The sequence below is a fragment of the Trichosurus vulpecula genome, chromosome 9, assembly GCF_011100635.1.
Source record: "Trichosurus vulpecula isolate mTriVul1 chromosome 9, mTriVul1.pri, whole genome shotgun sequence".
Taxonomy (NCBI): Eukaryota; Metazoa; Chordata; class Mammalia; order Diprotodontia; family Phalangeridae; genus Trichosurus; species Trichosurus vulpecula.
Genome location: NC_050581.1, coordinates 39564223 through 39573347, shown reverse-complemented (window position 1 = coordinate 39573347; position 9125 = coordinate 39564223).

Here is a 9125-nt window from a genome sequence, read left to right as displayed (position 1 = left end):
TGCCCTGTGGCTCTAGAATATCAGGATAGTTCTCCTTGATAATTTCCTGAAAGATGGTATCTAGGCTCTTTTTTTGATCATGGCTTTCAGGTAGTCCAATAATTTTTAAATTATCTCTCCTGGATCTATTTTCCAGGTCAGTGGTTTTTCCAAGGAGATATTTCATATTGTCTTCCATTTTTTCATTCCTCTGGTTCTGTTTTATAATATCCTGATTTCTCATAAAGTCACTAGCTTCCACTTGCTCCAATCTAATTTTTAAAGTAGTATTTTCTTCAGTGGTCTTTTGGACCTCCTTTTCCATTTGGCTAATTCTGCCTTTCAAGGCATTCTTCTCCTCATTGGCTTTTTGGAGCTCTTTTGCCATTTGAGTTAGTCTGTTTTTTAAGGTGTTGTTTTCTTCAGTGTATTTTTCAGTATTTTTTTGGGTCTCCTTTAGCAAGTCATTGACTTGTTTTTCATGGTTTTCTCGCATCCTTCTCATTTCTCTTCCCAATTTTTCCTCTACTTCTCTAACTTGCTCTTCCAAATCCTTTTTGAGTTCTTCTATGGCCTGGGGCCAGTTCATGTTTTTCTTGGAGGCTTTGGTTGTAGGCTCTATGACTTTGTTGTCTTCTTTAGGCTGTATGTTTTGGTCCTCTTTGTCACCAAAGAAAGAATCCCAAGTCTGAGACTGAGTCTGGGCGCATTTTCGCCTAACTAACATTCACTAACTTGACCCTTGAGTTTTTCAGTGGGGTATGACTGCTTGTAGACTAACGAGTTCTATGTTCTACGTTTGGGGGGGAGGTGCCAGCTCTGTCAGAGCCGCACTCCTCCTTCCCCAAGGACCCCCAGTCCAGACTGGGCTTAGATCTTCAGCAGGCTGTGCACTCCTGCTCTGATCCGCCACTTAATTCCTCCCACCAGGTGGGCCTGGAGCCGGAAGTAACAACAGCTGTAGCTGCCCCACCTCCGCTGCCCCCGGGGCTGGAAGCCGAACCGCAAACTCCTTCCACTCCCGCAGCTTTTCCCACTAATCTTCTCCGCAGTCTTTGGTGTTTGTGGGTCGAGGGGTCTGGTAACTGTCGCAGCTCACATATTCCGGGCACTATGGGCCCCATCCGCCCGATTCCAAGTTTGGTTGTTCCACGCCGCTCAGGCTGGGCTCTGCTCCACTCCGTTCCCAGCTCGCAGCTCCGTGTGGAATAGACCTCACCCAGAGACCATCCAGGCTGTCCTGGGCTGGAGCCCTGCTTCCCTCTGCTGTTCTGTGGGTTCTGCCATTCTAGAATTGGTTCAGAGCCATTTTTTATAGGTTTTTGGAGGGACTCAGGTACGGAGCTCACTCTAGTCCGTGCTTACCAGCGGCTATCTTGGCTCCGCCCCCCAGGCAGATCTATTGGTGATTTTTTAAAGAGCCATGTAACCAAATCTTTGTATGATGATGGGCCTAGGAATCCTTCTTGCCCTACGCCTTTTTGTGGTATAGTGGATTAAGTCAGAGGACCCAGTTTCAAATACTATCTCCTTCATTTTCTACTTAAGTGGCCTTAGGCAAGTCACTTGTCCCCTCCAGGCTTCACAGTGGTAGGGCTAAAGGATCAGCTATAAGCCAGTAAACCTGTGAGCCCATGCCTGGGGACTTTTTGAGGACTATGGATGGTTGCAGATACCAAAGGGCTAAAGAAAAATTAAATAATTTGCTAGAGGGGACCCCAATTCTGAATCCTAGTAGCACCTAGAATTGGTGTCTTACTTCCACAGCCTTCAGGCTTTCAGATCCAGCTGAGGTCTGAGTATGGTCGTGAGGTAGCTCTGGATTCCTCCCTGTAGTAACCCCTCTTGCTCACAATGAGCAGATATAGAGTTCCCTGAAGCTTGGGCTTTTGGGATGTGTGTGCATGTGTGTGTGCATGTGTGTGTGTGTGTGTGTGTGTGTGTGTGTGTGAGAGAGTGTGTGTGTGTGTGTGGCCTGCAAACAAATACAATCAGAAGCTGGGTGCTAATCCTAGTGTTTTCCATTTAGAGCTGGAAGGGACTTTAGCAGCCCTCATTTGACAGATAAGGAAACTGAGATCCAGAGAAGTTAAGCAATTTGCCAGAAGTCAGCCAGGCAGTAAGAAGCAGAGGGTGGGAGTCAAACTAAGGTTACCTTATTCTAGAGACAGCGCTATTCTGTGCCCCCAAGCTTGCCACTCAATTCTCAGGCAGTAAGTTGGTTCAGAAAAGAAGGCAAGTTAATCTCCAGGTGATGATGCTTTATAGCCAGAACAAAGTAAAGGAAAATCTATTGCTACTTCTTAGGTGTTAAGGTGGCCCAAGTTAACTCATATCTGCTCTCCTGGCCAAAGTCAACTATCTTAAATAAACATTCTATCCACCCACAAGGTTTAAGTTTATAGTCTGGCCCTCAACTAAAATGTCAGAAAAGATCCCCTTCGCTTATTGCAAAATGAGCACATGCCTGAGAGAGGAACCCTGTCTTTTCAGATTACCTCCTCCATGCTCCAACCACTGCAATGCAAAAGTTACTTTGAGAAGGATTTACAACTATAACCCACTGTTTTTGATTTATGGATTTTTTTAACTCTTTATATTCAAACTTTTAAAATACATTTGAAAAGAGCAGCAGGTCAGAATGAGTCAGGAGCCTACAATGAACATACATTATTATCCCTATTTTACAGATAGGGAAACTGAGTCTCAGAGGCTTGACTATGGTCATCTATCCCACAAATGTAAGAGGCAAGATTTGAGTTCATGTTTTTGTGACTCCAGGTCTAGTATTCTATCAACTAATGCCCTATTGCTCTGAATAGTTGGGACAACCTAACCTATTTTTACCTCAATTTGCTTCTCTGTAGTCTTTGGGATTGGGACAGGATGACCTTTATACTCATTTCCAATTCCTCTATTCAGTGATTTTCTATAAGAGAGACAGTATGAAGAAGTGAAGTATATAGATGGACAATTCAATTAGCCTCTCGTAAGTGACAGCTAAGTTGCCAATCTGCATTTTTCCAGAAAGTTCTTCACTGGTGGTTTCTCTACAATGATGAAATCATAGGTCTCATGGTTAACCACACTCCAAAATAAAAACAAACAAATGCTACTACTTTATCTTGGATGGCTGAAGTTCTCATTACTAAGCTGTGTGTTTGGTTATTTATTTGTTGGTTAGTTATCGGAGCCATAACCAAGGTAGGAAATGTGGGACTTTGACCCAGGTGACAGCAATTACTAGCATGGAGGTAGCAGGTAGGGTCCACCTAAAGCAAGAGGGGAAAAAAACTCATCCATACTCTGGGCTCCATCCCTCTACCAGTAACTGCAGAAAATGGGGCTAAACATTTCCTTTTCCTTCAGTCCCCCCAGCCCCCAATTTTCTGGGTGCCTTCTACTATTATCAGACAGCAAGAAACAGTATGGGAATGGGAACAACCAGAGGGACCTGATTTTTAAAAACTACCTCCGGACAGGACAATAGTTACCCTAATCATCATCCTTGGCAAGTCACTTAAACTCTGAGTGCCTCAAAGAATTCCCTAAGACTGTAAGTTACAGAACATTTGCTAGTCTGTATTGGTGTCAGAAGTTTCCTTTGTAGAGGTAATCACTTAGGTAGTGAAATTTCAGTGGGTCTAGACCAGGATTGTGCTGGAGCCAGCTCTGGCCTGATTTTTAAATTCTCAGTGTGAGCATTTACCCCTCAGAGAGTGGCTATAAATCAGGCTTGATGTATTCTTTTGTTAATTGTCTAGACTTAATAAAGCGATAGAGGATATGTTAATAATGCATAGTAAGCTTGAAAGTGTGTCTTTTGTACTTCTTTTTCTCTTAGAGACCTGATTCTTAAACATGTATAAGCGTATTCACCCTGATACCCAAACATATGCACATATAGCTAAATCTAGATTATATATATGCTATATATAATATTATTAACAATTTATTAATACACATATAGTTACTTGTATCACGCCATTATATACTATATAATAATGATATGTTACATTATCATTATATCAAACTATATTAATATATAATAAATACATGTGCACTGTGCTTATATGTGTGCATACTCACACATACGCATATGAGAGAAATACCTACAATTGCTCACCAGGGCAAAGTAATCAAGTCACAGTCATGGAAAGTGACTAGTCACAGGTTTTTCTCCTGAATTAGCAAGGTAATTTGCTTCAATGTCTGTCAAATAGAGAAGGAGAAAGGGTTGAGTCATTGACTTCTAAGGAACAATGTACTTATCTGATTCTTTGTCATAACCTGTAGGTGTACGAAGAGCAACTAGCAGTAGCTTCATTTCTAAATGTTCTCCCACTGTCAAACTGGACTTTTGGATCCCCTTTCCCTGAGGCAAGGGTGGGGCACTGGGAGACAACCCCCTTTGGTCCTGGTCCACTGTCCCAGATGAGAACTGAGACACTGCTGGGATTTATACTGAGTCTTAGAGCTAATAGCTTCCTTGGAAGATATTTGTAGTAGAAAGAAGTGATGGCATATAAAATCTAACATAACACACACATACTTTGAGAAATTGCATTCTACTTGTCTTCACCACAGTTAGCACTTTATGATGCTATCAATATGCTAATATTTATTTTAAATTTTCATTGATATCTGTTTTTCATCACTTCATTTCCTTATACAGCCCTCATCCCTTCCCCCATGCTCAGAGACATCCATTAAAACCAAAAAAAAATTTAAAAAGAAAAAGAAAAAGAAAACAGCTAAGCAAAACTAAGCAGTATGTCAATGAAGTCTAACAATATAGACACTGTTCCACATTCATGGTTGGGCACTTAGGTGACTCAGTGGATAGAGTGCTGGGTTGAAGTCAGGAAGACCTGAGTTCAAATCTGGCATCAGACTCTTAGTAGCTGTGTAACCCTGGACAAGGGACTTAACTCTGCCTCAGTTTCTCCTCTGTAAAATGAGTTGGAGAAGGGAATAGCAAACTATGCTAGTATCTCTGCCAAGAAAATTCCAAATGGGGTCACAAAGAGTCAGACATGACTAAAGTGACTGGACAACAACATAAACATTTTCACAGTTCCCCAACCTTGTCAGAGAAGAGAGAGTGGCTCATTTTAATATCTTTCCTTTGGATCCAAGTTTAGTCATTATAATACCATGGCATGCAGCTTTGATTTTTGTTGTTCTTTCTTCAATCAAGGATTTATTAAGCATTTATTATATGCCAGGTACTGTGTTAAGTGTTAAGATTTCTTCATTGAAAGTTCCATCCACCAACAAAGTCAGAATCTTGGACCAAGTGTGCATGTGTGTATGTGTGTGGGGGAGATGGTAGTCAGTTAAGGACATCTAAAAGGATTGATTTAACACAGTGAGGCCCCATTTAGATCATATAATGTAAATTTGTAGTGAACCCAATCAGCACAGTTTTGTGATTTTCTCCAGCTTCAGTCAGCAGCATATGTGAAGGCAGTAGAAGGTAGAATTGAACCAAGGGTGAGGCTTGGCAAGGGACTTGAGAGAAGAGGATGGTATACAGTTGATTTAATTCACCAATAGACCAATATAGGGAAGGGAGGAGTCTGTTGCCAATGGAGGATTGAAGGCCTAGAAAAGAACTAAAAGAGAGAGGGATGAGATTGTGATTAGTATAAAAAAAGTAAAAACACAACCGCCCCCAAAAAACAGGGTTCGGAGGTAAAAAGTGGAGGGAGAGGTGGAATGACAATGGATTGTGATCAGATATGGGAATTTCAGGGTTCATGAACACAGAAATGCGGCATTTGTAAGTGATGATAAGATCAAGGATGTGACCATCTTTGTGTGTAGCTAAGTTGAAGTGGAAGAATAAATCATGGGAAATGAGTGAATTGACTAATTGGCAGTTTAGGATGTTTGAGAGAGTATCAATACATACATACATGCATACATATGGTGGGGGAGAGAGAGAGAGAAGCCCCCTAGTTAAAGGGTAGGGTTTGGGGAGGGAAGACTGTGAACTAGACACAGAACTCATTGAGAAAAGGAGTATAATCTCCTGGAAGTTGATAGACAACGGCTACCAGAATTTTGTTTGGAAAGTAGATAGGTATTTAACGAATCTCAAAAGGAGACTTCACTGAATGATGGTGGTAGTGGGAGAGCCTGGAAGTGGCAATGGGGAACAAGGAGTATTCCAACTCTCCCACCTCAACCAGGGAGTCAGAGGGAATGAATGGATGTGCAACCATTGTTGGAAAAGGTAGCCAGGGATGCTGTGTTATCAGGAGGGAACAAGGTCTCAGAAAGAGGGGATGGAGCAAGAAGGAACAGAGAAAGGGAAAGATTTAAAATGAAACAAGTTTGTTACCTATGGAGCATTAATCCAGAGAATATAGTGCAAGGTGTATCTGTGTTGGTAAGCAAAGTAGGCTCCTTAGCACTTAGTTCAACAAGGGCCCTTGAATAGTTTGGCTTTTGTTCCCTTTGAGTAATTCATTGAGTTACTAGGTGCTTACTAGGTGCTAAGCCCCAGGCGCTAACCCTATTAGGTGTAAAACCTTAGTGGGTATGGATTGGCAACTAAGGTGGGGCCCAAGGTGGGGCTAACTCCAGGGAGGGCCTAGTTTACATGTCTGGGAGAGCAGAGGCTCTTAGACCAAGTGGGTTTAAGTCCGCCTCTTTGTGACGATTCTAGGTCACGTGGGTGAATCTCATGTGTGACTCACCCCTGACGCTGAAAAAGATATAAAAACCAGGGGTTGGCTGTCTGTTCTTTGGAGCTCATTCCTGCAGCAGTGGTGGCATGTGTGACTCTGGGCCAGCCCTTATTCTGAGCTCCCGGGCTGAACCTAGATGTTGGTAACTATGAATCTGTATTGGGTCTGTCTGTTGATGTTTGTACGTTGTTTGTAATTTGCTCTGAAGTTCAGGGTGCTGGCTTTTTAACCTGAACTAAGTGTGCTGAATTAAAGTAAGCTTGTCAAACCCCTTCACTTTGCTTTCCTTAGTTAAGCAGATCAAAAGAACCTGTGCTGTTGGCAGCTTTCTGGGTGCTGGCTGTGGGTGGATCTTATACCCCCACAGAAGCTGCTAGCCAGATTGTTGAAACAGTGTCCCACTTTAGAATGGAACATCATTGGAGGAGAAAGGGGAGGAGTGGGTTGAAGGGAATAGGAATAAGGGATCAGGCAATAGGGGGCAGAGAATGGGGCTTGAATAATGACAGCTGGGGGTTCCGAATCACTGATACAGGTAGGCTATGACCAAGTTTGTTACTCATTCAGGAATGAGTTTAGGTAAATCATCAACATACCTAGGGATTGGTCCTTAAGGTAGAGTTCTCTCAGGGCATTGGAGATAGCCTTTCCCTTTCCTTCAAGGGAAAAGACCAGTGCTAGATGGAATGACATTTCTTCTTTTCCTCTGAGGGCAAGGAATTGGGTGGAGTTGGACTAAATAATTTCAGTGGTAGATCCATGGGCTTTGAGGGTAGAGATCATGGCATGTTTCCTTTGTACCTCCTTCCCTTCACGCCTTGTATTCAGTAAATATTTATTGACTAGTGAATTAAACCTTCAAATTCACTCTCACTCCTTCCCCCTAAGGATGTTACAGTCCCCTCAGGAATTGTCAGGGAAGTGGCCTCTGTCCTTTTCTCTTCCCACATTAATTTCTTTCTCTTATTCTTCTTTTTGGACTAGTAATTTATTTGCATTTTTCCTCAAATCTTCCCCGCTTCTCTAGGTTCCACTATTGTTGGTGTTCTTTTCCTCTTCTGTTCTTCTTCCTCTTTTCCCCTCTAGTCCTGATTACCCAGCTGTGACTTCAGTGATAGTTCTTACAGGTCATTATTATATCACAGATACTTATTATAGAATCAAGGCCATAAAGCTTAGAGCCAGAATGGATTTAAGAGATCATTTAATCCAACACTTGTAGTTTACAGATCAGGAAACAATTCTAGGGATGGTATTGTTGTTCATCCTTTGTTTTTGAAGAGGATCAATGACATCACGAGGGCCATGGATTGGGTGTGATTTGGATTGAAGTGAGTCACAAAGTCATTTGCCTCACGCTCTCTTCCAGAGTTATTGAAGTCCAGGGACAGGACAAAGTCAAAATGACTAACAATGGTCCAGGATGCAGTGAAGGAGCTTTGTGTCTTTAACATCCGACCAAGCTCTAAGTGTTCCACAGTATCTGTTTTAGCTGTCTTCATGGCCATTGGAACAAATTCTTCTTATCCATTCATTCCACCAAGGAAAGTATTTGCATGCTTGGGGTAGACCAGTTGGCAAAGAGAAACACTGGAATTTGAACCTGAATCTCCAGGCTCCAATCTTATTGACTTATCCACAAATGGGTTAAAGTTCTTTGTGGAAATATAATCAGCATTCTTCTATCTCAACATCCAGAGCCACCATTCAGTAGCCCCCTCTAGCTAATAGTACAAGTGATTAAAGTGGGTGTGAGAAGTAGTCGAATGAAATCCAGAGGATAGTTTGTTGTCTTTATGTGGTGAGATGATTGACAAGGCTGATGGGAAGAACTGGTGTAAATCGTGTATTAAGCAACCTGTGTGGCCCAGCTGTGTTCAGAACAAAAAGCAGGGCATGTGATGCAAAGAGCTTTGAATAGAGCCCAAGATTGCATGGAGAAGTTGCTCTTGTCTCTGTGCTGAGAAATGCCTTACTTTGTGAATAATGTATTTATATTTCTAGCACACAGGGCAGACATCATTTATATCCTAAAGATACCTCCCCCATCACCCTGGCTACATTCCCTAGGCAAGACAAGTTTATAAAGTTTCCAATGAAGAGAAAAATTTCCTGGGCAAAAACAAACAGGCAAAGTTGAGAAAAAACCCTGACAAAAATCCCACAAAATGGATCATCTCTTGTAGTGAAGAATGATTCAAATGCCCAAATTAACATATATGTACTTATAGTGTCAGGGTTCACTCCCTGCAACTCCAAGCTTATGGGCCCCCACAGATGTTTTATTTTTAATAGTCAGCCAGAAGATACAATTAGCCTGAAACATTTAATGAAATGTCACATTAAGAAAAATAGTAAAAGTATTTCCCTCATAAACTTTGAAAGGATTCTAACATAAATGCACAGAACATCACAGAGAAGAGTAGGCACATGTAGGGGATTCATGTG